Source organism: Mobula hypostoma, chromosome 19 (assembly GCF_963921235.1).
Source record: "Mobula hypostoma chromosome 19, sMobHyp1.1, whole genome shotgun sequence".
NCBI classification, from domain to species: Eukaryota; Metazoa; Chordata; class Chondrichthyes; order Myliobatiformes; family Myliobatidae; genus Mobula; species Mobula hypostoma.
In genome coordinates this window covers 36,938,174-36,965,081 of record NC_086115.1, presented here as the reverse complement: position 1 = coordinate 36,965,081, position 26,908 = coordinate 36,938,174, and the positions used below count along the sequence as shown (strand labels likewise).

The window sequence follows — 26,908 nt, the reverse complement described above, 5'->3', positions numbered from 1 at the left end:
CAACCAAGAAGGGCCAAAGGGCCTGTTTCTGTGCTGTAATTTCTATGGTTCTATGGTTCTATGGTCTTGCTTTCATCCACTTTCCTAATAACTTCCTCGAAAAGATTGGTTTGATATGACCTACCACACACAAAGCCACGCTGACTATCCTTAATCAGTCCATGTCTATCCAAATACATATATATCCAGTCCCTTAGATTACCTTCCAATAACTTTCCCATAACTGATGCAGACTCAGTGGCCTATAATTTCCTGGTTTATGTTTAGAGCCTTTTTTTTTACCAGCAGAACATTGGCTGTCCTCCAATCCTCAGGTACCTCTCCTTTCGCTAAGGATGATTTAAATATCTCTGCTAGGGCCCTGGCAATTTCTCCGCTTGCCTCCTGTAGGGTCCAATGGAACACCTTGTTAGGCCCTGAGGATTTATCCAGCCTGACTTGCCTCAGGTTAGCCAGCACTTCCTCCTCCGTAATCTGTATATGGTTCATGAAGCTGCTTTGCCTCACTTTTATAGACTCCTTGTCCATCCCCTGAATAAATACAGATGCAACAGATTTATTTAAGATCTCTGCCATCTGTTTTGGCTCTGTACATGGATTACTATTCTGGTCTTCCAGAGGACCAGTTTTGTTCCTTGCAATTCTGTTGCTCCTGACATATCTGTAGAATCCCTTGGGATTCTCCTTCACCTTGTCTGTTTGAGCAACTTTCTGCTTTCTTTTACCCCTCCTGATTTCTTTCTTAAGTGTTCTGATTTGTTCTGTATTTCATTTAAATACGTAATTTGTTACTCAGTTAATAGCAGTTTTGTCTTTTATATACTTTTTAACTATTTCCATGAAACTTTGGTTCATTGGGGCAGCCGCTTAATTAGGCCAAAATGTGCTGGTCTCGATGTGTCCCAATTAACCGGAATCCACTGGAGTTGCAGGATGGTGAATATGAATCAGCTTTCAAATCAGGTCTTATTTCTGTTCTCTGCCAAGCAAACCAGTGCTAATTTGAGCCATGGTTAGTAGAGTGCTCAATACCCCACATAATCTTTTGTGGAATGGCAATCTGTAAATAAGACTTGATGCCTGAACAATGAATATTTTTGTTTTCTAGGTGAAAAAGGCTGCTCCAGACCTGAGGACACTAGGTTCCTTATCTTTCTCTAATCCCTGTTTACTTTTCTACAATGCACATTTTGCCAGTCACATGGTCTTGCATTGTTATAGCTAGCTCAATATGTCTTTGAGTAAACTGAGTACATCACCAGTCAGTGTTTGCAAATATTTCTATTGTTTTGCTGAGAACCTCTTGTGCTCCCTTCAGTCTGGAGTTGTCCATATGAATGTGCTCTTCTAGCTGTTTACAGTGATTGTGGTTTGGCTGAACGGTGGTGCTGACGACCTTTTAAGGTATGAATATATAATGTTAATAATCGCTGCTGCATAGACAAGACTGATTTATGTTTGTGAAAGTGCATTAAATTTAATGCAAATCGAAGAAATGATGCTGGGCATCAGTGAATTGATGGTTTCCAGATTTTCTTGTTTTCTGCACATTTCTATTACACTGTCTCTACTAACCAGTACGTGAAATGTATTTTTATTCTGGAGTGACTTAAGAGGTGAGGCGGTGCTGTGTGAAATTCAGTATGGGATTAAATCTTGGCAAGGCGTTCACTTCCCTCCAGGCTGCTACCACTGCCTCTGCTGGGAGAGTAAAATAAATGTATTCGTGCAGTGGACTACAGCTCTCAAATATCTGCGAGCCCTCTTAATCTCCAGACGATTGACTCTAGTGGAAGTATCCAACCACCAGAATGGACTGACAGGTAAGCAACAGGTGTCAGCAACTGTTGTTTCTCGAATAAATCAGGGATCCCTTTTTGTAGAGCATTTCAGCATGCACATGAAGAGTGTGAGCTAAACTAAGCCTCTACCCCAGAAAGTTTCATTTTCTAAAGTCCAAACTGATTCAACTCTTTTAATAGTTTCATGAGGCGTGTTTGCAATTGGATAGAATAGTTACTCATTTAGAGCCAACATTTAAGACATTTGTATTACAGTTTATTTTTTTTTTAAAAGTTATTAAAATGCCTGCAGCCAACATTACAGGCTTTGACAAACAATAAGGCTTGCTTAGCAAACTGTAGAGAGAAACCTTTAACTTTCTGCCTGGAAATAATTTGTTGTTTGAGATCAAACTATGTCAAATATTCATTAAGCATTTAAATTTTACTACACTCATGTAATTCTGATTACCAGTGCAGTTCTGATTGTTTTAAACATTCAGATTATAGTGCTTTAAAAAAAAATAAATCTAAGTTCTCAATGTTTATTTTGTATGTTTGGACGCCACTCATAACTATTTAAGATCAGCCTCTCGTTGAAGTGGGCGTTTTGACTTTGGTTCAGATTCAGATTAATCTTCCAGCTCAAAATCAACGGAGTTGTAAGGTGCGAATGCAAGTTTAGCGAAGCTGGGTTTTCTGAGCATTTCACTCAAGCAGCCGTCTGTCCGATCTCAAGATGGTGCTAGACCTTCCTTTGGTTGAATGTACTGCAGCTGTCAAAGCAATCATTTTTACTTCATTAGAAACGTGACTTGGACTTCGTAGAATTAAAACTGGCTAATACAAACAAAAGCTTGTAGTACATTGATGTCTGTTCTACCTTACTAAGAAACCTCCTTCTGCAGAATTTAGTGTTTATAATTGCTTTTTGATCAAAATTCTACAATTTAACTGAGGCTAGAGTTCACATTTGCAGGATTAACAATGTAAACCATAGGCAAAGGAAAAGGTAATAGTGATAATTTACAACAGTTGTTTTGTAGCTCTGTTTGTAACTGATGGCAGTAATTCCCAGGCAAAGAGAAAACATTGATTTGAATGGTGATATTTTGCTTATGGTTCTGTTAGTTTTTCCCCACAGCTGGATAGGTTTAGATAATGGCAGCTGGAATCAATCAGCTTGGTAATTCAGTGATGTTCTGGGAAATTTTAAAAGCATCGGGTTTGAGGAAACAATGCAACTCCACAGGGCAGATCTGCCAGTGACACCAGGTCAGAGAAATGCCCAGCTATAGCTGGTGGTCATATGGGGTGCTGGATGTGGGGTGGAGTTGGCGGCGGGGGGTGGTGCAGGGTTGTGGTAAAGAGTCATTGCAACAAACAAGCTCAAACTGAGTAAAATCAATGCAAGAAATGAAAACCATGTGGTTAGTGAGAAAGAAATTTTAAGTGGTAACTCAGTCTTGAGATTCAAATAATCTAGTAGTGTTTATTGTGATTAAACTCATCTGAACTCAGATTAGCATTCTGCAGCCCCTGGCTTGAAGCTACCAGGCTGTATAAATCCACAAGTGTGTATTTCAAACCGGGCTGCTTGTGAAAAGATGTACAGTGCATTCTGGTTAATCGGGACAGCCTGTAAAGAACAAAAGACAATCGAGAAACTCGTCAGGATCCCCTTCATTTATTTGGGACACTCTGACATTTAATTGCTACAGGAGATTCTTGCTGAACAATTCGTATCTAGCGCCAGTCTCATGCACTTGTGTGGCCGTTAGACATTACACCATACTTAGAGCGAATAGTTTTTAAATAGCGTCAGTTGTGTGTGTTTATGTTCACAAGGCAATGATTTTTATCACTGATCGTTGGCAAGAAAAAAGCAATAAGACAATTCGGAACTGTTTTGCTCACAGGGGATCAAGCAGTCAGGCTTGGAGATGCCAGCAATGCTGGGAGTGAAAATGAAACGATTTAACTACTTCAGCTAGTTAGGAACTATGGAGAATTTGAAGGTTTTGACCATCATCTTGAATGTTATAAGGAAAATGAAGATTTGGAGGGTGCCATCATCGAAAGCGCTGTATGAAGGCAGTTCATTATCTACAAGAGGTGTCTGTGCTGATTTTATTCATTTGACGGTGGTTGAAAGAACTAACAGATCTAAGTGTGCGAGATATCATTGACGCTGCGTGGGATCGTTCGATGTGGAAAGCCATGATCACCCAAGCATGTAACGCACAAGGTACATGAAGAAGAAGAAGATGGTGGTTGAAAGTCATATCCGACAATGTCAGGAAAACCTGTGCAGGAGTGCTTTCAAGTGAAGAAGCTGTTGCTCTGGAGCAGTTCTACTCTCACGACCTCGAAAGTCTGGGTCCAGTGGTACGTGTAGCCATCACAACTGGGGGTCTGCCTTGGATACGGTGGATGACTAGGGCTCCATGACTTCTCCTGTGCCTCATCATGCCCCTTGCTGTCCATGGAGTGATGCAGAACCACGTTCCTGCTCGTTGGACCTCACAGTAGATCTCAATCGCCCTGTCTGCTGGAGCTGATTTCATTTACTATCAATGAGAAGAACACAGCAGTGTAAACTGGATGAATTCCTCTATCAATAACTATTAAGAACTAATACCCAGTTTTATGATACTGTAGAGGTATCAGTAGCATTCTAATTTGTTCTGTAAACAACAGGAATTCTGCAGATGCTGGAAATTTAAGCAACACACATCAAAGATGCTGGTGAATGCAGCAGGCCAGGCAGCATCTCTAGGAAGAGGTACAGTCGACGTTTCAGGCCGAGACCCTTTGTCAGGACTAACTGAAGGAAGAGTTAGTAAGAGATTTGAAAGTGGGAGGGGGAGGGGAAGATCCAAAATGATAGGAGAATGATAGTTACTAACTCTTTCTTCAGTTAGTCCTGATGAAGTGTCTCGGCCTGAAACGTCGACTGTACCTCTTCCTAGAGATGCTGCCTGGCCTGCTAATTTGTTCTGTATTCATTTTAATGCAATTAAACAGAAGTTAGTCTTTTTTATACCTTTTTTTTTTAGCTATTTCCGTGAAAATTGGGCTAATTGTGGCAGCCACTTAATTGGGCCAAAATGTACTGGTCCCAATGTGTCCCAATTAACCAGAACCCACTATATATCTCTGATACCTCTTCCACGTGCAGTCACTTTTCTTTGATATTTAAAGACACATGCAAAGCAATAGTTTAAAATCCACCCTCAACTTCAGTACTCTGGCATACAATCTCACGACTGTTTCTTCTCCACTTCAATACTGTGGCACACTTTCTCATAACTACTTCCATTAATATAGTTGATTCAGGCAGACCCAATCATTTAATAATCAACATTCTACCCGATCAGCAATAAGAGGACAACCAGAGCATCATAGTGACATACTGTGCAGAAACTGACCATTTGTCTCACCGTTTCTATTGCCAACCATTAAATACATCTATAACTAATCTCATTTACTAGCAATTTCTTTGTACTGCCTTGAATTCTTGCAGGGCATCCTAAAGCACTTTACAGCCAACAAATGTACTTTTGAAGTAGCACTATTTTAATATGGGAAATGCAGTGTCCATTTTGTTCACGGCAACCTCTCTTAAGTACCACAGTGGTAATTTCAGAAAATATCATTAAATAAGGTTGAGAGCTATGGTTTAACCAAGGTATCTGGGAGCAAATCCCTTCTTAGGGCACCATTATGTAGCCAAGTAAGGCTATTCGTGGAAAAGACACATAATATTGCTAAGATGCGAATGTGATTTGCTAATCAGATTTTGAATGTATTACATTTCTGCAGAGGTGCTAGATTTGAAATTGTGCCATGGGATCTTCTGAACCTTCATGAGTGCAGAAGGTGGGTGTTTTATTCTCTCATCAAATAACCTCTGACAAAATTATACCCAAGTGTCAGCTGGATTGTTTGTACAGTATTTAAGTTTCAAAGTGGGACATGGACCCAGAACATCTGACTCAGGAGTGAGAGTGCTAACATCTGTGCCATCTCTATAACCTAAACTTTACAAACAAGAAAGTGCTTTTCAGTGAATAAGCTTGATTTCAATGAAAAACGAATGTAACAAATTGGAAACCTATAAATGTCAGTTTATATTTTTTCCATTCATATTTATTAAATGTTGAAACCTTTTCCTCTGAGGCTGTGCCCTCTGGTCCTAGGCTCCCTCACTGTAGGAAACAACCTCCCCACGTCCACTCTATCTAGGCCTTTCAATATGCGAAAGGTTTCAACGAGAACCCCTGTCATTCTTCTAAACTCCAGTGAGTACAGGCCCAGAGCTATCAAATGCTCCTCCTGTGTTAACCCTTTCATTCCTGGGATCATTCTTGCGTATCTTCTCTGTACCCTCTCCAACTGCAGCACATCATTTCTTCGATAAGGTGGCCGAAACTACTCATCTTGCCTCATTGTTAACTTCCATCCCATCAAATCTGGTCCTAAACAATTTACGTGGCCCTTTCTAGATTGTGTCTTAAACGGAGTCAGATTGTCTGCACATGTGGTGACCTCACAATGAGCTTCAGACTATACATCTATTCCACCCCTTTTGCTTTCCATTTCTGTCTCCACAATATCATTAAACTGCACTCAGTGCTGAGACCATCATTCATAATTTGACTTGATTCTACAAATGGATTTACGGCTAACTTCCCTGATTATCTTTCTCTGTGAATGTGAGTTTAGCTGCAACTCTTCCTGCCTAAACAACATTTTACAGTATGCCCGATTCAATCATCATATGTAGCAACTCGTCTGCCCTACAGCCATCAGGCTCCTGACCCAGAATGGTTAATTTCATTCACTACACTGAACTGATTTCACAACCTACACACTCTTTTTCAAGTCCTCTACAACTCATGTTCTCAGTATTATATATTTTTTTATTTCCACAATTTGATTCCCTTTGCACATTGTTTGTTTGTCAATCTTTGTAAATAGCTACAAGAAAATAAATCTCAAGTTAGTGTATGGTAAAATATATGTACTTTGATAGTAAATTTATTTTAGCTCTGACTTTGATTTTGACTCCCAGTTGTGTCAGGGTTCTAAAATTTTCATCCCTTCTTTCAAATCCCCCCAAATTCCATGCCTTCAAATCCCTGTATCTCTGCAAGTTCCTCAGGCCCTATTCTCTTAATTCCAGCATCTTGATCATTCATCAGTTTTACTTGCTCCATTACTGGTGGCCATGCCTTCAGCTACTAACACTGTAAGTTCTAGAATCCCCTTCCAAAGCTTCACCACTTCTCGACCCTTTCTGCTGTCTTCATGCCTCTTAAAAGATGATGCATCATTCTGCTCAGTGTCACATTTTGTTTCGTAATGATTTAAATGAAATCTGCTTGGAATCTTTTTGCAATAGTAAGGGCACTTAGCAAATTCTTCTGTTACATAATGAAGCTACACTCAGGTTGGAGGAACACCACCTTATGTTCTGTCTGCGTAGCCTCCAACCTGATGTCGATTTCTGTAACTTTTGGCACTTTCTCCTCCCTCCCTCTTCTCTCTTTATCCTGCCCCATTCTGGCTCCCCTTTTACACTTTCGCTTCTCCTCGCCTGCCTATCACCTCCCCCCGGAGCCACTCCTCGTTTCCTTTCTCCCATGATCCACTCTTCGTCAGCCCTTCACCTTTTCCACCTATCACCTCACCTCATCCGCCCCTCCACCAGTCTATCTTCCCCCTCATCTAGCTTGAGCTATCACCCCCCTCCCCCCCACCGTTGATTCATTTCCATAGACGCTGCCTCACCTGCTGAGTTCCTCCAGCATTTTGTGTGTGTTGCTGTGGATTTCCAGCGCCAGCAGAACTTCTCATGTTTATGATCACAGAAATCTACTGGTTATAAGTTTAATTCGTATTACCAGCACCTGTAATGTTTTGATCACCTGACTGATAATATTTTCAGGACACCATGGCGGAGCTAAGCAAGGTTATATATTAGAGATATGCACAAGATTGTGTGAGATGTGAATGTGATTCGCCAAACAGACATTACATGCACTTAATTTCTGCAGATAGGGCATCCCAAGGAATGTAAAGCATGCAACAAGAGCCCAATTAAAACAGCTTTTCTGTCACCCAGGACTGGCCACTGCAGACAGCCTCGAACAAACAGCTTTGCTATGGCGCAGTCCCGCCTGCTGCTGCCAGCATTCAGTGAGCTGCCGTCACACTCGTTTAGCTTTGGGAAAGATCCAGCATTAGCACCAATATAATGGAAACAGTTAGCCTATTCGAAACAGAAAGGCAAGCTAATACCACCGACATCACAACACAAACACAATTTACAAGCCCTAAACACAAGGAGATTCTGCAGATGCTGGAAATCCAGAGTAACTCACGCAAAATGCTGGGGGAACTCAGCAGGGCAGGTAGTATCTATGGAAATGAATCACAGTTTATGTTTCAGGCCTAGATGCTTCATCTGGACTGGAAGGGAAGGGGATAGCAGCTGGGTGGAGTTGGGAGGGGGCGGGGGGGGGTATAGTTTGTTGAGTGTGACAATGCCCATGTCTAAGCTTCCAGATTGCTGACCCATGACAGTGAACTACAATTCAGGTTTGGGCCCTGATGGGGCTGTCTGCAATGCACCTTCTGACATGCCAGGACCCAAACTTCATAGTGCATGATGTGTTTTAATGTGGTGTAACTGTTTCACACCAGCTATCATGTGGTCTGCACATAGCAAGTAATTGATTCAGACGCAAGGGGGCCCCCGGAGGCTGGAGACCAGTAGCTACATAGATATTCAAGCTCTCACACCAGTGGGTGCCAGTGTAGGTCTGGTAGCCATATTCGGACTTGAGCTTTCATAAGTGGGATCAAGCTCGGGAACCCATGTTCATTGCCTCTGTCCTGACTTCTGAACATTCCCCTTTTCCCAACTTTCTGACCATGTCCTATTGATGAGCTCCTGAGTCTAGCTGTGTTGTGGATAGTATTCCCAGTCCCAGGTTCTGCCTGCACACCTGACTGCGTCCCTGAGTCTCAATCCAGCTGTATGCCTGACAGACCCTGTTTCCAGCCTTTTATCTCACTACAACCCCAGTCCATGTCTCTGGCTACACTGTTGATCCCTGGCTACAGTCACACATCTAGCCACTGGTGTCTGGCTCCCATTGTACACCCTTATTGCACTGATACTCTCTTCTGGCCGTGTATCTAATTGCATCAGTGCCTGGCTGTAGCCGTGTATTTAACTGCCGGATAGACCATCACGAAAAATGTGTCCCTTTGTTGAAGGGACCTCATAAACTTTTGCTTCAGCTGATCGTTTACATGAAACTTCCTGTTATTCCAAGTTTCTTCAATCAGACCTGCTTTCAGCAAGTAAACAACCTAGATATTCATCTGTATCAGTACCAAAGGAAATAATTGGGGTAAGTTTAATTGAATCACTGCAACCTCCAAATAAGTTAATTGTTGGCAACTTACTGTTAATGGAAATTTACAGGAGCTGTCTTAAAAAGTTGATTCTTGAAAAGTCCAGATGCACAATATTTTTCATTGCAAGATGTTTGTTGCAGCAAAAAATTGCAGATGCTCAAAATCTGCAACATATTTGAAGCACTCAGCAAATCAGGCAGCATTCTGTGGAGAGGGAGAGAGAACCAACCTTGCAGATCAAGTTTCTTCATCAGAAAACTTGTATGTTTATTGTCAAGACTCCTTGATGTGAGACATTATCTCTGTTTCTCTGTCCTCTAATGCAGCCTGACCTGGTGAGTGTTTCCAGCATTTTTGTTTTACACAGATTATAACAATTATAATATCTACTAATATTTTGATATTGCATCAGGACTTATAGTTTATCTCCATTTCTCTAACATTTCTAAGCCTCTCTAAAAGTAAGCAGTGATTCTATCAGATAGTCTATCAGTCATTTCTATTCGTCACTGTGTGTTAATCTGTTCTGTGCTCTCATCTGTTCCTGTGGACATTCACGTTTGAATGTTTCTTTCACCAGGCCTGACCTTGGCAAGAATCTGAAGGTATTTTGACTACCTCTCTTTCGGGGTAGAAAAAGCAGCACCTAGTTTTTATTTAGCAATTACCAGTCATCTAGACCTATGAATTAGGAGCAAAAGGAGGTTATCTGGCCCCTCAAACCTGCTCTGCCATTTTATAAGATTGTGGCTGACTGCAATCCTAATTTTGTGAGCAAATCAAAGTTCAAAGTAAGTTTATTATCAACGCATGTATGTCACCATATACTGCCCAGAAATTCATCTTCTTGCAGGCATTCACAGGAGACCAAAGAAATAGAACAGAATCAATGAAAAGCTGCACACATAAATGGCAAACAACCAAAGCACAAAAGAAGACAAGCCATGCAAGGACAGAAATATGAAATAAATAATTAAATGAATGATATCAGAAACATAAGTTGTGGAGTCCCTGAAAGCGAGTCAATAGGTTGTGGAATCAGTTCAGAGTTGAGGTGAGTGATGTTATCCCCCTGGTCCGGAGCCTGATTGTTGAAGGGTAATAACTGCTCCTGAACCTGTGGTATGGAACCTAAGCATCCTGTATTTCATTCCTGATGGTAGAAGAGAGAAGAGAGCATGACCTGGATAGTAGGAGTCCTTGATGATTGGTGCTGCGTTCTTATGGAAGTGCTCCTTGTAGATGGTGGGGAGAGCTTGCCCTGTGACGGACTGGGCTGTGTCCAGTCAATTCACATTAAAAATTTTGAGCTGCCTTGAACACAGCTAAGATTTGACTCTGTTCCTCCAGCCACAGTTCATAGTCATAGTCATACTTTATTGATCCCGAGGGAAATTGGTTTTCGTTACAATTGCACCATAAATAATTAAATAGTAATAAAACCATAAATAATTAAATAGTAATATGTAAATTATGCCAGGAAATGTCCAGGACCAGCCTATTGGCTCAGGGTGTCTGACCCTCCAAGGGAGGAGTTGTAAAGTTTGATGGCCACAGGCAGGAATGACTTCCTATGACGCTCTGTGTTGCATCTCAGTGGAATGAGTCTCTGGCTGAATGTACTCCTGTTCCCAACCAGTATATTATGTAGTGGATGGGAGACATTGTCCAAGATGGCATGCAACTTGAACAGCATCCTCTTTTCAGACACCACCGTGAGAGAGTCCAGTTCCATCCTCGCAACATCACTGGCCTTACGAATGAGTTTGTTGATTCTGTTGGTGTCTGCTACCCTCAGCCTGCTGCCCCAGCACACAACAGCAAACATGATAGCACTGGCCACCACAGACTCGTAGAACATCCTCAGTATCGTCCGACAGATGTTAAAGGACCTCAGTCTCCTCAGGAAATAGGAAATAGGAAATAATTCCAATTATTTATTGGCATTTAAATTAGTCTTACTGATATCTGTTTTAAATTTGCCATTTATTCATTTAGACATGTCTTCACCGGCCCAACTTGTCTAGTTTATTTCAAAATATAGGATGGGTTCACTGTGCACATCTATCAATCCTATTTCATCAGTTTTGTACATGTAATAACATCACATTTCAACCACTCCCTATTCCAGACAATAACTCTAGTTTTGCCCATTTTTCCAAAAGCACACTTCCTTTACTTTTGAATTAAATTGTGCAATCCGTATCTTTGTTACTCTACTTGTTGGAACGGTAATTGTCTCAGTGCAAAAATGTTAGTAGTATAATAAACTATAGAGTTATGGCTAAGCGTTGACCAAATCAGCAGCTGTATAGGCTGACAAGGTTTTCTATAGCACCTTGAAGCAAATTTTAGAGGAAGAATCAATCCAGAAGATTTCAAGGATGCTAATTTCACCTTTCAGCACCAAAAGCAGCAAAGTGCACTTAGAATTTATATCTCTGTACAGGAATTAAAATTCTCCCCCTCATTCTACTGAACGGGCTCATTGCAAACATTCACTCAGTAGCCACTTTATTAGGTACATGAGGTACCTAATAAAGTGGCCTTTAAGTGTATTTCTGTAAGTTCATGGTCGTCTGCTACTGTAGCCTATCCACTTCAATATGCCGTGCATTCAGAGTTCCCGTTCTGTACACCACTGTTATAATACATGGTTATTTGAGTTACTGTCGTCTCCCTGTCAGCTTGAACCAGTTGGCCATTCTCCTCTGAGCTTTCTCATTGACAAAGGATTTTCGCCCACAGAACTGCCACTCTCTGGACGTTTTTTTTGCTTTTTGCATCATTCTCTCTAAACACTAGAGACTGCTGTGCATGAAAATCCCAGGAGATCAGCAGTTTCTGAGATGCACAAATCACCCTGTCTGGCATCAACAGTCATTCCATAAGCAAAATCACGTAGTCACTTCTTCCCCATTCTGGGTATTTGGTCTGAACACCAACTGAACCTCTTGACCATGTCTGCATGCTTTTATGCATTGAATTGCTGCTACATGATTGGCTGATTAGATATTTGCATTAATGAGCAGGTGTGCCAAGTAGCCACTGAGTGTGGCTAATGAAAATCTGCTATAAGTGGAGTATAATTTTTAGACCAAGTCTGAGCACTGTGGCCATTGAATTTTGCTCTGAAGCAAATCCAGAAAAGTTGCTTAGAATACAGAATAGAATTGTGTGCAACTTGCAAGGTAATGATGCATGTAAATCACATGTCCATTGCACAACCACATCTGGCCAGGTGCTTTCCAGTGGCTTCATTTCTGACGTATTCAAAATTTTGAATGATGTGATACAAAGCCGTACCTTGTTCTCGTCTTGTGTCCTTGTCATTTCATGAGGGAATTTAGTTGAGCATAGGCAAAATAGTGCCACAAATTCAGTGGTTCCCTCTTTCATCTTCAAAAACTGAACATGAGGTCAAAGCTGCCGGAGAAATTTCTCAACCAGACTCTCTTTAAAAATTCACAGATAAAACCAGCAAGACACTGTTGACACATTTGTGAAGCATTCTTGTTCTGTCTTCATTGTCTGTCACAGTAAGACCTGCAAATTTTACTTGATTAAGGTAGAAAATTGTACCTATTCGGATCAGATTTATGACCACTTTGGAATGCGGTCATGATTTTATTTAGTTTATTTCTACCCATGAGGAATTTTCCCAGTGCTGGGAATTCTTATTGTTGATGTGAACAACAGTGCCAAGTATCACCCTAACTGGCTTCTCGGATAGGTAAAAGAGACTGCTGATTAGTAAGTTTTATACTTTGAGGTGTTGCCACGTGATTGGCTGAATAGATATTTGCATTAATGAACAAGTGTGTCTCATAAAGTGGCTACTGAGTGCAACTAAGGACAATCTGCGAAGAATGCAGTATAATTTTTAGACCAAATCAGAGCACCATGGGCAAATGTCCTCTGTAACATTGGACACATTTCAGAATCCAGAGAACAATTTATCTTCCTTGGTTAACTCTTTTGCATAATTAAAATAATATTTATTTGTATCCAGATACTGCCAGCTGTCAACACTTCAAATAGGAGATATGGTTTTTGTTATATGGTGAAGTACAGGTGTCCCCCGCTCTTCAAACATTCGCTTTACGAAACCTCACTGTTTTGAAAGACCTACATTAGTTACCTGTTTTCGCTAACAGAAGGTGTTTTCACTGTTATGAAAAAAAGCAGCGTGCGAAAAAAAGGCAGCGCGCCATAAAAGGCAGCACGCACCCCAAGCAGCTGCTCTCCCCACGGATTCGGAACGGCATTCTAGCTGGCATTGTTTAAACACGTGCCTGTGAGCAGCCGTTAGCAAGATGAGTTCTAAGGTATCGGAAAAGCCTGAAAGAGCTTGTAAGGGTGTTACACTTCGCGTAAAACTAGACATAATTAAGTGTTTCGATCGTGGCGAACGAAGTAAGTACAAAGTGAGTTTGGCTTGTGGAAGTTGACGAAGATGATGTTGAAGAGGTTTTGCAAGCCCATGACCAAGAACTGATAGATGAAGAGCTGATGCAATTGGAAGAGGAAAGGATAACAATCGAAACCGAATGCAGTAGTGAATGGACCGAAAGTGAAGTCGTCCAGGAACTGAACGTGAAGCAATTGCGTGAGTTTTTCGCTGCAATGATAAAGTATGACTTTCATTTTGAAAGGGTACGTTGGTTTCGGGCATATTTGCAGGATGGTTTGAGTGCTTACAAAGAACTGTATGATAGAAAAATGTGTGAGGCTCAGCAGTCAAGCAAGCCTTCCACATCAGCCACAGCAGATGACGAACCTCGACCTTCGACATCGAGGCAGGCAGACATAGGAGAAGGTGAGCTGCCTGCCGTCATGGAAACAGGCGATGATGAGGTGACATCCCAGTGTCCCACCACCCCAAACCCCGGGCCGCGGACAGATACCGATCCGCGGAGAATGCAGCGGTAGCCGGGAGGCACCCAACACATCTTTAAGAAAAAAAGCTGAAGTAAACAAGCTAATTAATTAGGTGCCGCCCGGCACATAAATGTCGGCCCAGATCAGAGGCAATCGCCGATTGCATCGCCTCTGATCTGGGCCGACATTTACGTGCCGGGCGACACCTAATTAATTAGCTTGTTTATTTCGGCTTTTTTCTTAAAGATGTGTTGGGTGCATCCTGGGCATTGCTGGACCGCTGCATGCTTCACGGATTGGTATTGGGTCGCTGCCCGGAGGGTGGGGGCCACTGCACCACCCCAGCCTCCGACGACTCAGTCTAACACACCATCATCAGTGTGCTCAGCACTGTCCCAATTCTGGTAAGTGATACTACACTGTACATACATTATTTCTACTTTATATTGGCTGTGTATTTTTACGTGTTATTTGATATGACTTGGCAGCTTCATAGCCTAAAGGTTACTGGAGAGAGCTTGTGCCGTGTTTTTGCCGACAGCGCTTGCATGAGATTTTCGCTACGGAGAACAGTTCAGGCAATGATTGTGGAAAAGTATTTCTACTTTATATAGGCTGTGTATTTATCATATCATTCCTGCTTTTACTATATGTTACTGTTATTTTAGGTTTTATGTGTTATTTGGCATGATTTGGTAGGTTATTTTTGGGTCTGCGAACGTTCACAAATTTTTCCCATATAAATAAATGGTAATTGCTTCTTCACTTTACGACATTCTGGCTTACGAACCATTTCATAGGAATGCTCTACCTTCGGATGGCGGGGGAAACCTGTAGATGCATGTATTCTGACTTGTTGTACAAGCTCTCTAATTTCAAATCAGTATGGTTTACATGGATTATACAATGGTGTTCTCAGCATTTAATTTCTCAGATTGGAACAGATGCAACTCATTTAGGATATTAATGATAGTAAGCTTTTTAGTGAGATCGCTCTTTTTTTTAAACCTCCTGCATAGTGAATAAACTCTTCTCAGGCTTCCAGCCGAGTACATGTATTGATTGTAACCGACGTTTCGAAGACAAACTCTGCCATCTCTATCAGTGATGATGCGTGATGAAGATGGCAGAGTTTCTCATCGAAACGTCAGTTATGATCGATACCTGTACCCGGCTAGAAGCCTGAGAAAAGTTTATTCATCATATATGCTAGGAAAACACTAGATCATTGTTCTCCTCGTTCACACTACTCATTTGCTGCATATTTTGAATTCTTTATTGTGTAAACTTATTGTAAACTTATAGCAGGCTAGAAGGAGAGTTTGGAGGTGAAAAAAGACTCAGTGATTCTATGGGAGGAAAGAGTAAGACCTCCATTCAGGCATTTGATTGTAGTTCTCTTAGCTCAGCGTTTCCCAACCTGGAGTCCACCGTCTCCTTGCTTAACGGAATTGATCCATGACATAAAAAAGGTTGTGAACCACTGTCTTAGACAGTTTCAATATTTTTTAAGTGTGGGCTTACTATGATAACAACATGCTTTGTTCTATAGAGTGATTTATTTGTTTAAAATTCATCTCTATTAGAACTCTGGTGTCTGGATGAAGAAGACACAGTTATGCTTTCAGATTACTTATCTGAGGAAGCTGTTATCTTTTTCATTTATATTTAAAAATTGAAAGCCTAACTGGACTGATTAGATCTCAAAGCCAGTCTCTTCACTAAATGTATAAGATTCCAAAGCTCTGAAGAACAAGGAGTTCTCTCTTTGTCCTAGCCAACATTTCTGCCTCAGCCAACATCACCAAAACTGACAACTGAGCATTGATCTTGTGTTTTGTTTTGGAGGCCTTACAATGAGTAAATCTGCTGTTCTGTTAGTCTTCATAACATTGCCTGCACTTCAAAGTAATTCATAGGTTGCGAAGGACTACGAGATGCCCTTTCTTTTCTCTAACTGGTCGTAATATACTGACTAATCTGATCTGGATGTGCCTGTATAAGTTTGGAATTTGTACAGTGTTCAGAATAAGCTTGTAAACTGTGGGCTAATCAGTGACTGGGGGGTATCAGAAGACTACTAGTACAGTTAGGTAAAGAACAGGATGACATGTTCAGAAAAACAATTCACTCTTTACTTAAGGGATTTTAGCACCGTAACTTTAATATATTGCTGCAGGAAAAGTTCCTCCTGAGAACAGATATCATGATGGGTCTGCATCGTCTTGCTGTACTGTATCCAAATTCATATTCCTGCCTAGATAGGCTGCAGAAAACATATTAGTTCTTTGACTCAAAAATATTAATTAAGTAATTATCTACTTGAATATAAATAGTCATTTCACCGCTGTATTTATTGGTGAAAAGCAAGTAACTGACTATTTTTAAAAGGTTCTAATATTTTAATGTCTTCTGTTTCCAATTTCCTCCCACCTACACACCTATTTCCCCACCCCTGCCACATCCTCCCAACCAACTCTGAATATTCTTTTCAATTTCTGTGTTTTATTTCTTCTTCTGTCAATGTTCCAGATGGAATAAGTTCAGGAGCAAACTGATGCACTGACCTCTCTCTCAGTTCAGTTGGAAAAGCTGCTACAGTTCGTGAAGTTGGACTTGAGCTTATACACAAAAGTCCTTCCAAATCAAAAAGTTTAGCTTTATTTCTCACCACTTTCTGCATCCCTCATTCCCACTTATCTGGTGGAATGCTTTCTGAATTGTTTCTCATGGATATACAATTATGGTCCTGAACCTTCACCATAAAGGTTACGTGAAAGGCCCATTGTCTTAGGATGTATACTTGGAACTTCTATTATTTAATTTTGTGGTTGTAAGCTTCCCTTTGTTTTTAAATATTGTGTTTGGAAAGACCTGTTTGTGATGTATTCAAAAATTTATTTTGTTTATGGCTTATTAAAAGTTATTTTTCCATGTAAAATCTAAAAGCAAATAGTTTAATTATTGGAGGGAATGGAGGAGGGCTGTTTGGACAGCTCAGCTGTAGTTGATTGTTTGCAGATGTTTTCAGTCAGAGATATGCTGCGCTTGCTTGCTTTCTCTTGTACTACAGCAAAACATGAACAAGAAGGTACAGCATGTAAAATAATTTTTGGAGTATAATACAGCATAGGCAACTCTTTAATCAAACACAAGGGATGAAGCAGTCCAGGTAATCATAGTTTTAAGAGAATCAGCTATTGTTAAAAATTATACTTTTGGTCTGTATAAAAACATAAGATGTTGGCGATGCTTTTGTGTTGCGTGTAAATATTCTAAATAGTTTCTACTAATTGAATCAGTTAAAACTTAAAGTGATAAGATGGGAGTAAGTCTAGTTTTCTGAATGAAACATATTTGCCAAGAACAAAAGCCTCATGATTCCCAATCTTCAATTTTGTTAATGCATAAGTGATACAGATTAGTAATCAGTCTTATTTTTAACTGATGTCTGCAGTGTCTGTATTTTTCAAGCGGTGTTCACCAAGTTGACTTTACGCCAGTGGTCACATTGAATGCAAAGTATTTTTCCTCTGGTGAATTTTCTTGAGTAGCATAATTATCCGATACCGCAGTGATTTAAGCTGCCAATTATTTTTACGGGTAATCTCTTTTGCTTAATTGCAATTTTTAGACATAGTTTCTTTTGATTAAATTACTGCGAAAAATTGCAATTGTGATACTAAGCTTCTGCAGTAGTTCTGTTTTTAGTTTAGCAGAATTGCATTGTCGTAAATGGATAAAATATATTCTTCACGTTACCCATAAATGAATTCAGTTGTGTTTCTGAAAATGCTATTTGGTACCAGATCCTCCAAACGGTTCTTTCTTTCAAAAAAGTTTGCAAAGCTCTCTCTGTTTATACACACATCAGTATTTGATATCATTTTCATGAAAGAAATCAAACACTCCTGGCTATTTTGCCAGAAGTATTTTGTAAGGATAATTCTTTTAGTGGGGGGGGGGGGGAATTTCTTATGCACATTTATGGCAAGGACCAGAGACCAACTTTCTACTCCAAATTGGTTTCTAGGTGAAATCAGTCATTTCTACCACGCAAAACATTATGCTGTATATTAGCTTATTAACTAATTAAATTAGTACTTTAATCTTGTACTTTTATCACAAATCCTGGTTATGTGACCACTGACACCAGGCAGATGATCTCAGAAGAGTACTGATAATGGCTGGGGTTACCTGTCTTGAAAAGACACTGCAATTGCAAACCACTGCTGGGGAAAATTTTGCCTGGAACAATCATGGTTAGAAGACCATGATCGCCCACATCATACAACATGGCACGTAATGATGATGATGATGAATCTTGTTAAAATGAGTTATCAGTTTTACTTTACCATTTTAAAATTAATTACTCATTTATGAACATTCATGTTAAAATTGCAGAGTGGATATAAATAATCCTGGTGTAGAAATCCCCTGCATTTGTTAGAAGGTGAACCCAAACCAGTGGGTAGGAAATATGATAGAATGGATTCTCTCATATAGTGATTGAGTTTACCAATTCATGTTTGTGAGGAACAATAGGGGTTGGTGAGAACATGAATCACAAAGAAGGAATATTAGTTACTAAAACGTAGCAGGTCAGGCAGCATCCATGGAGGGAGAGGAATAGACAATGTTTCGGGCTGAGACCTTTCATTCCACACAGTAGGCTTATTCAGAAAGTCAGAAGGCATGGGATCCAGGGAAGTTTGGCCGGGTGGATTCAGAATTGGCTTGCCTGCAGAAGGCAGAGGGTCATGGTGGAGGGATATACGGATTGGAGGGTTGTGACTAGTGGTGTCCCACAAGGATCGGTTTTGGGACCTCTACTTTTTATGATTTTTATTAACGACCTGGATGTTGGGGTAGAAGGATGGGTTGGCAAGTTTGCAGATGACACAAAGGTTGGTGGTGTTTTAGATAATGTAGAGGATGGTCGAAGATCGCAGAGAGACATTGATAGGTTGCAGAAGTGGGCTGAGAAGTGGCAGATGGAGTTCAACCCGGAGAAGTGTGAGGTGGTACACTTCAGAAGGACAAACTTCAAGGCAGAGTACAAAGTAAATGGCAGGATACTTGGTAGTGTGGAGGAGCAGAGGGATCTGGGGGTACATGTCCACAGGTCCCTGAAAGTTGCCTCACAGGTAGATAGGGTAGTTAAGAAACCTTACAAGGTATTAGCTTTCATAAATCGAGGCATAGAGTTTAAGAGTTGCGAGGTAATGATGCAGCTCTATAAAACTCTGGTTAGGCCACACTTGGAGTACTGTGTCCAGTTCTGGTCGCCTCACTATGGGAAGGATGTGGAAGCATTGGAAAGGGTACAGAGGAGATTTACCAGGATGCTGCCTGGTTTAGAGAGTATGCATTATGATCAGAGATTAAGGAAGCTAGGGCTTTACTCTTTGGAGAGAAGGAGAATGAGAGGAGACATGATAGAGGTACACAAGATATTAAGAGGAATAGATAGAGTGGATAGGTAGCACCTCTTCCCCAGGGCACCACTGCTCAATACAAGAGGACATGGCTTTAAGGTAAGGGGTGGGAAGTTCAAGGGGGATATTAAAAGAAGGTTTTTTACTCAGAGAGTGGTTGGTGCTTGGAATACACTGCCTGAGTCAGTGGTGGAGGCAGATATACTAGTGAAATTTAAGAGACTACTAGACAGGTATATGGAGGAATTTAAGGTGGGGGTTTATATGAAAGGCAGGGATTGAGGGTCAGCACAACAATGTGGGCCGAAGGGCCTGTACTGTGCTGTACTATTCTATGTTCATCTGGATCGGGGGTCCCTTCAACTAACATGTTAGTCAGTGAGAATGTACTGAATTTCTTAGAGTAAACAGTTCCTAAAATGGAATTATTATAGATAACTCATATTACTGTATGTGCTAACAATCATGTTTTATGTGAATAGAATTAGTTTATCAGGCAACCAAAACCTTTAATGCTCTGCCGTTTACACAATGGAGTGTTGTTATGAGTGTGTTGTTTTGTTAATTGATAGCCATCACCTGATTTGCTCTTGTAGCCAAAGTATTTATGTGGCTGATCCTGCTTTGTTTCTAATGGATGGTGATGAGGGTGATGGCATCCATCTGTCTCGAAGGACAATGGAAAGCCTGGATGGAAGGTGTGGAGATTCTGGAATGCCCAGTGGAAAAATTGCCCTTCTCGGCCTCACCAGTGTAGTCCAAAGAAAAGCTTATGAAGGAATATGTTTGGCACCAGCTTGGCTGTTGGAGTGGCTGCAAGAATGTTCAGTGATGTCCATCCATCGTCAGGCTTCCACTCTGGAGTTTCTGTCCAGGTTTACTCTTGTAGTCTTTGTTTCTCCCGAGGCTGCCCACAAGGTACTGGGGCTATTTACCCATAGCTGGGGAACTGGTTCACGAGCATCAGGGCATGTCCACACGCTGGTGGGCCTGAGTGCTATGCGTGCAGCGGCCAGACCACCACCACCCCCCCCCCCCCACCCTCCTCTGTAGTTCAGCCTGGATCTAAAAGGTGTTCAGTTTCAATGAGGAGGCACTACATGAGGCTTGCTGTTGGAGAGGCTATGTTCTGGTCGGGAATTGCATTCAGCTCTCCTTTTTGCGAGACTGCTAGCCAGCGGTGGAAGCTGAAAGTGAGAGCGACAATCACTACCCACTGCACTACCACACGAGACGCGTCACAATAACCTTTTGACACACAGTGGATGGTGATGCCCAGGATATTGGTGATGTAGGATCTGTCAATAGAAACGATGTTGAATATCAAAGGAAAATAGCTCAACTTTCTTGAAGGAGATGATATTTGCCTGGTTGTTCTTGGCACAGATCTAACTTGCACTTAGCAGGCTATGCTTCAATATTATCTGGGTCTCAATTCACCCAGTGCAGACTGCTCCATCACCTCAGGACTAGAGTGTTGAATTGAACATCTTACAACTATTAGCAAAGATCCTCACTTCTCCCTTATAATGGTAAATAGGCCATCAGTGAAATAACTGGTGATGATTGAGCTTAGGATACTGCTCTGAGGTACGCCTGAAACAAAGTACTCTCAGATAACTGAGTTGACAGATTTACAGGCATCTTCCTTCATTGCTAGATAACTCCAGCCAATGAAGAGCTTTCCATTTGATTCCGACTGGTTTTAGTATTATCAGGACTAATTGATGCCACTCTGGGTCAAATGCTGTTTTGAATTCCAGGGCAGTCACTCTGGTCTCACCCGTAGAATTTGGTTCTTTCTATGTCTGCATCATATAATATGAAGTCCAATCCTATAGGTGGTCTTGCTGCAGCCAGAGCTGAACATCAATATGCTCATATAGCTGACTTAGAGCATATAGATTAAATTCATTCTCCATTCTCAGAAAGGGCATATTTTGGCAACTTTCCACATTGTCGGGTAGGTGTAGCCTCATTGAACATCTTTACTGGAGTTGCAGCAAATTTGGGAACAAGAGCTTCAGTATTACTAGAGTTGCTGGATATTAAGCCTCTGTAGCAGCCAGTTCTGTCAGTCATTTCTCAAGGTCACGTGGAATGAAATTAATAATGTGAAGCTGACTTCTGTAAATGGGCATCCTCAGAGTAGAAAGGAATGAGATTCAAGAATCTAAAGATGGTGAAGAACTTATTTAATTAGTGTCATTAAATGAGAAAGGAACAGTGAAATTAGGACAAAAGCTGAACTCATGCTTCGAATATGTACAGTATTCCAGTGTTTTAAAAGAAGTGGCTGCAGAAAGAACAAGATGCTTCAGTAATCACCTTACTAAATTCCCTACATTCTGGATATGTCCCAACAGATTGAAAAATAACAAATGTAAGGCCAATTTGCAAATAGAGGAGAGTGAGAAAAGAAAGGTAACCCTAAGCCAGATAGGTGACATCTATTCTTAGCAAAGTCTTGGAATCCATTATTAGAAACATGGTAACCCAATATCTAGAAAATCGTGTTATGATTAGGCAGAGTCTGCACTGCTTCAAGGAGGACAAATTATGTTTGACAAACTTAATAAAGAGTTTTCTGAGGATGTAATTAATAAGGTAGATAATGGAGAAAAAGAAGATAAAGCGAAGGCTTTTCATCAGGTACCATATGCCATTTCATTGCACAAAATACAGGACTGCAGGATTAGAGTTAACATCGGATGTAGCTTGAATAGAGAAGTTGACCAAGTACAGAAAACACAGTAAGAACCAAAGGAGCATTTTCAGCTCATGAAACAGCTACTAGTGGGCTGCTGCAGGGATCTGTTCTGGGCCCTCAGCTATTTACAATTTATAGTAACTAAAAATGAGAGGACAGAATGTAATATATTTGTTATTAAAGCAAGCCTTTTGGGGGGAAGCAGGAGTGGGATGTGGGTAAGTAAACTGATGAGGATGCAAAGATCCTGCAAAAGAATATAGTTTCAAAGAGTTGGTAAGGAGTTGTTAGGGAAAATGTTAAGTTTTTAACTTGATAGACTACAATGCAAAGAATACCTCCTTAATTGAAAGAAATTAGTAAATGTGATCTAGTGTTGATTCCTGAGGCTCTGCATGTAAACATGTAAGTACAACAAGCAATTAACAAGGTAATTACTATGGACATTATTGCTAAGAGGAAGTCTCTCTGAGATTGTCCATTGCCTTAGGGAGGCCTTATTTGAGGGACTGCTGGAATGATATAATTGCTTTGGTCAGTTTTGATAGATTCATAGTACAGTCGATCTTCACTAATTTGACTACCTGTAATCCGGTCTCTGTGGATATTCAGTTGCTTTATATATTGAAGTACGAGATCAGTGAGGTTTTGAATAGTATAGAAATTGAAGAGACAAGAAATAAAGTGCTGGAAGAGCTCAGTTGGTCAGATAGCATCCGTGGAGGCAAAAGGGATCTGTTGATGTTCCCTGCATCAAAATTAGATGAGAAAGAGGAAAGATGACCAGTATATTAAAGTGCAGTGAGGCAGTGGGGGGGGGGGGGGCCATTGGGAGACCAGAGCTGGTCATTTATACGTGCACCGAAATGAAGGGTGGGTTGTGAGCGATGATGTGTACATGGAACCAAGTGATGGAGAGGGAGAAGGATGGGAAAGGTGATCAAAGGGAGAAAGATCATGAGAAGATTGTTGGGAATGTGAAAAAAATGAGGTAGAAGATATTTGAAATTGGAAATTTCGGTGCTCAGAGTATTGGGTTGTAGGCCAGGGGTCCCCAACATTTTTGCACTGCGGACCGGTTTAATATTGACAATATTCTTGCGGGCTGGCTGACCGGGGCGGGGGGCGGGGGCTGGATAGGGTTGCCAACGGACAAGAATAGCAGTCAAATACATTGTGTTTACCCCGAGAAAGACTACAATGACCATGTAGCCTTGCCCAGGCACCAGTGCGCATGCGTGTACTGCGGATTTTTTCCCCTACAAATTGTTTTCAGCGATTCTGTTCCGGGGGGGGGGGGTGTTAATCTCGACCGGAATATAGGTGATAAGTGGCTAATACACTCAATTTCGTTTCTAAAAGGGTTTACCTAAAGAATTTAATATTAAACGCACGGCGCATATTTTCCTCACATGAATATAGTGATAAGTCAATTATCAGGGGAGGACAGGGGAGCTTGAAGTAAGTGTTGAATGAACTGCCAGTAGAAGTGGTAGAGGCAGGTTTGGTATTATCATTTAAAGAAAAATTGGATAGGTATATGGACAGGAAAGGAATGGAGGGTTATGGGCTGAGTGCAGGTCGGTGGAACTAGTGAGGGTAGCGTTCGGCACAGACTAGAAGGGCCGAATTTCTGTGCTGTAATTGTTATATGGTTATATGTCACTTATAAGTCAATAGCATCATAACATTTTAAGTAATGTTTGGATATTAAACAGACAGTGCATATTTTCTCCGTATGAGCATATAAAATCATTGCAACACACCGATATCGCTGAATCAGTGGGAGCCCTGGGCTTGTTTCCCTACAAAAAGACGGTCCTATCGAGGGGTGACGGGAGACAGCGATACTGGAACGGGGTTCCTTATGTCCAGTCTATTCCGCAATTTAGTTTTCGTTGCTTTCATTGCAAAGATATGTTGGAAATGGAAGCAACGTTTTCAGTGCTTTCGCGGCTATCTCAGGATATTTAGCCTTGACTTTGATCTGGCAGATCAAAATTCCGGCAGAGGTGTTATGTCAAACATACTTTTCAGCCCACCGTCATTTGCAAGCTCGAGGAGTTGGTCTCCTTCCCGTGCTGACATGGATGACGTGCAGGTAATGACCTCGCATGCGTAATGGATCAACAATAGGCGTGACAGGGAATGAGGAAAGGTACAGCTGACTCATATCGCCAAATCATATCGTTTCCTCCCGGCCCGGTAGCACATGCTTTGCGGCCTGGTACCGGTCCGCGGCCCGGAGGTTGGGGACCGCTGTTGTAGGCTACCCAAGGGGAATATGAGGTATTGCTTTTCTAGCTTGCATTTGGTCTCACCATGGCAATGGGAAAGGTTGTGGATGGACAGGTTGTTGTGGAAGTGGGAAGGGGAATTGAACTGACATGCAACCAGAATTCAAGATGGCTATTGCAGACAGAGTGCAGATACACTGCAAATTGGTTTTTCAGTCTATGCTTGGTCTTACTGACATAGGAGAGGCCAAATTGTGAGCTCTGAAAGCAATGGCTCAGGTTGGTAGACATGGAGATTGAGTACAGCAGTGAATAGTCCAGCACAGGACCAGCTATAATCCTATTGAATCACTGGCGTGGTTCAAGTTAGATTAGATTAGATTTATGAGGACACGCAGTCCTCTTTTATTGTCATTTAGTGATGCATGCATTAACAAATGATACAATGAGGAGGGAGGAGAAGATGGCAGCGCGACGCAGCACGCACGGCCGTTCTGAATTGATATTGTATCTGTGAAGTAGGATGCCGTGCACAATCCTGATTTGATAGAGACAGACGTGAAGAAGCGCGGAGGAACATCTGGAGAAACTTCTGAAGTGCCCACTTCGCTGCCACTGCTACTGTGTGATTGAGAATCTCCGGAAGGGAAGGCCCCAAATCCTCTGCTTTGCCTGTTGCCTGTTGCCGGGGCCGGGATCGAAGCGCTCGGCAGAGATGGTGCTCGATGCTTGGTGTCGGAGAGCTGGTCGGAGGCTCGGAGTTTTCGGATGGACTCGGAGCCGGGCTGTGGTCGGATGCTTCCGGGATGCTGCATCGGCAAGTTTGCAGCGCTGGACATTTACCAACCGCGTGAGATGATGGGACTTTTGAGAGACTTTGAGACTTTACCATGCCCATGGTCTGTTCTTATCAAATTACGGTATTGCTTTGCACTGTTGTAACTATATATTACAATTATGTGTTTTTTGTCAGTTTTTCAGTCTTGGTTTGTCATGTGTTTCTGTGATATCATTCAGAAAAACATTGTATCATTTCTTAATGCATGCATTACTAAACTACAATAAAAGAGGACTGCGTGTCCTCATAATCTAATCTAAAATTAATTGATATCCTTTGATAACAACATTGTCTCAAAGGTGTGTGGAATAAATAGATCTAGGTACTTTTGTGTGTTTGTCCTTGAACGTGTGAGGATCTGTTTGAAAGAGGTTAGTAAAGCATATGGGACTTTGAGATAGAGGCAACAGGATACAAATTGAGGGAGATTATATTCTCCTAAATATTTGCAGGGCTCTCTTGTCCTATATCTTACAGTCCTAGTAGTAGTACAATCACTCGAGTCATGTAAGATGTTCTCCTAAGGGTTTCTATTGGTGGGTCCTCAGGCGGCTGTAGAAGCTGAAGTGGGATCCATATATTCTACTACAGTGTGGACCCGAGTAGGTAGTAGTTTTAGTTAGTGATTAGGTCTTTTGCCTTCATATTCTCTCCTTTTGCAGCTATTGTTTGTTCTCTGTGGCATGACGGAGGTGTTCTCATGTAGCACTGTTCCCTCCAGAACAGATTTCCTCCAAGTGCATCTTTTGAGTGCAATGTCTTCCCAGTTTTTAGATGTCGTGTTGAATTTCTGCAGGTTGATTTCGATGTTATCTTTGAAGCATTTCCTTTGCCCACCAGGGGCTTGCTGTCCTTCCTTCATTTGAGAGTGAAGGATCTGTCCAGGGAGATGTGAGTTAGGCATCCAAATGACATGACCCATCCATCAGAGCTAGTATTGCTTTATTGTGGTGGAAATGGTGTTCATGTTGGCCTCCTCCACTACACTGGTGTTAGTGTGTCTGTCCTTCCAAGTGATCATCAAAATCTTTCATAGTGTTCCTTGTTCCAGGGCTTTCAGGTGCCTACTGTAGATGGTCCATGATTCAGCTCCATATAACAATGTAGGAAGGACAACTGCTCTATAGACCAAAAGTGTTGTTTGGACTTTTAGGTCTACAAAGACTCTTTCCTTTAATCTTGCATAAGCTCCGCTAGTACTACTCAGGCTGTAATTGATCTCTGAGAATGTCTGCTTTTGAGGAGAGAATGCTGCCAAGGTGGTCTACATTTTCCAGGGTGAGATTTTCAACTTTTATGGGGGGCTGGATAAATGGCAGGTTGGGGTGGTGGCTGATTTAGGGCCTGTGTCTTTTTTATATTCTAAACAAGGTTCAGGGGTCCATATGCTGAGGAACCTCAACCAGTTCAAGGCCAGGAACAAGGTCAGCACCACCACTCTCATGGATCTTCAGTGTGTGGATGACAACGCCATCCCAGCACACTCTGAAGAAGGACTCCAATGTACACTCTTAGAAAAGAACTGCAATAGAATATTGGCCTTGCACTTAATATATCAACTCAGTTGCCTTTGTCCTTTGATCGGTTCC

General features: G+C 41.4%; 1 protein-coding gene and 1 long non-coding RNA gene across 5 annotated transcripts in view; one reads left to right on the top strand and one right to left on the bottom strand.

The window, feature by feature from the left end:
* The window catches only part of plce1 (phospholipase C, epsilon 1), a 482,678-nt gene that overhangs the window by 153,045 nt on the left and 302,725 nt on the right, over window positions 1-26,908 (top strand). The gene's annotated exons all lie outside the window — the stretch shown is intronic.
* The window catches only part of LOC134358966 (uncharacterized), a 52,086-nt gene continuing 28,618 nt past the window's right edge, over window positions 3,441-26,908 (bottom strand). Inside the window, exon 3 of the long non-coding RNA XR_010020988.1 lies at window positions 3,441-4,351. This is a non-coding gene — a long non-coding RNA (uncharacterized LOC134358966). The remainder of the gene's footprint in view (window positions 4,352-26,908) is intronic.